The 1,780-nt window shown below is 47.4% G+C and overlaps 1 non-coding gene across 1 annotated transcript; it reads left to right on the top strand.

The window, feature by feature from the left end:
- Nucleotides 1-1,261: 1,261 nt before the first annotated feature.
- Nucleotides 1,262-1,335, top strand: trnav-uac. The gene has a single exon. It is a non-coding gene; the product is annotated as a tRNA-Val (tRNA).
- The last annotated feature ends 445 nt before the right edge of the window (nt 1,336-1,780 follow it).

The following is a 1,780-nucleotide window of genomic DNA, read 5'->3' on the forward strand; positions in this document are numbered from 1 at the left end:
AGCGTAGTGACTGTGTATTTTGTGGGTGAAACGCGGCAGCCAGTTTGGACACAGCGAAGTCCGACACAAACAGCCACGGAGTGAGCGACCAATTTTATTTGGGGGATTGTTGGCCAGGACACCGGGAGAGAGAAATTCCCTTCTCTTTTCCAATAGAGTCATGGGATATTTAACGTCACCTGAACAGGCAGACGGGACGTCAGCTTAATGTCTCATTCCAAAGGACGGCATCCCCGAAATGCAACACACCCCCCAGCACTGCTTAGACTGCCCTCACGCCAGGTTTGAACTCACAACCTTCCGACTTGGAGGCGAGAGTGTTGCTAACTGAGCCTGTAACCCGAAACACAGTGGTATTTTCATGTCCTGGGATAAAAGAGCCACATACTCAGCGTGTCAGAGTGAGAGTGCCGAATCAGCACTCTCATGGACTAAATTAAAGACAGTTTTGTGTGGAAGGCTTTTTCATCCATTGGGACGAGGATTGAGACAGTGTGGCTCTTTTCATTTTCGGCCCCTTAACAGGGAGGAGATTCTTATCCCATCTGTCTGGGCTGAATCTGAAGCGAAGACCTTCCCCTTGTGCTAATGGTGTCTCTCGTAGGCGGGAATTCTAAAACCCAGAGCCCTTCCGGAGGGAAGGACTGATTAAGTGATCCACCAAGGGAGTCAGTCAGCCATCCACTGTCCTGCCATTTAGCATCATGAGAAGGGGAGCAAATAAAGTAGCCAACTCTCACCGGTGTGTATCTGATGGGAGCGCCATGTAAACACACAGCGTGTGTGGGATTGACTGCAAATCCCATAGCAATAGGTGTAGAGGGGGGGCACACGTGATAGTCGGAAGGAAGGTGAAAAGGGGAGGTTTGAAATTGATACTTAGAGCGAAAATTGTGGTTTTTAACTAGGTCAGAGCCAATTACGTTGTTTGAAAACCTTAATTAAACAGCGTTGAATTATTCATCTAATGTCCATATTGTCTCTCTCCCCCAACCCCCCCCAACCAAGATGAGGCTGTATCATATGTCGAGGAGGAGATTGTAGCAGCTGCCATGTTCTGCTGTCTTGAGGTTTAGGTTCTGATAAAACGTATAATAATCATTTCACTTCACATCTTTACTGCTCTGCGCTTCGAGATCCTGAGACCCCCCCCACCCCCCCCACCTACCTCCCACCCCCCAAACCCGACCGGATCGGAGGCAACAGATAATTCAAATGGATGAAATTAGACCTTTTTGGAGACTTTCTGAATGATTTGTGGAGTCCTATAGCTCAGTGGTTAGAGCACTTGTCTTACGAGCAAGAGGACCTGGGTTCGATTCCTGGGCAGGGCGAAACCTTAGGCAAGTTTCCTTACTCCACACGCTTCTGTATACCCAGCAATAAGTGGGAACCCAGTTGTTAATCGATTAGCGGATTGCTTTTCCGGGAATAATCCCTCCCCAAAAAAAATTTGTGTCGCTCAATCCACGACTCTTTATGGGACACTGCTGTGCACAATTGGCTGCTGTGTTTCGCCCACAAAATACACAGTCACTACACTTTACAGTATATTCTGTGAAGCGCTTTGAGACGTCTTGACAACCTGATAAGATGTGGGTTCAAGCTATATCAAATGCAAGGATTATATAATAATAATAATAATAATCCTTGCACTTGATATAGCGCTTTTCACGTCGGGAGGACGTCCCAAAGCGCTTCACAGAACACACTGTAAAGTGAATTGACTGTATATTTGTGGGCGAACGCGGCAGCCAATTGCGCACAGCAATGTCCCACA

This window comes from Callorhinchus milii, unplaced genomic scaffold (genome assembly GCF_018977255.1).
Source record: "Callorhinchus milii isolate IMCB2004 unplaced genomic scaffold, IMCB_Cmil_1.0 Scaffold4, whole genome shotgun sequence".
In the NCBI taxonomy this organism is placed as follows: Eukaryota; Metazoa; Chordata; class Chondrichthyes; order Chimaeriformes; family Callorhinchidae; genus Callorhinchus; species Callorhinchus milii.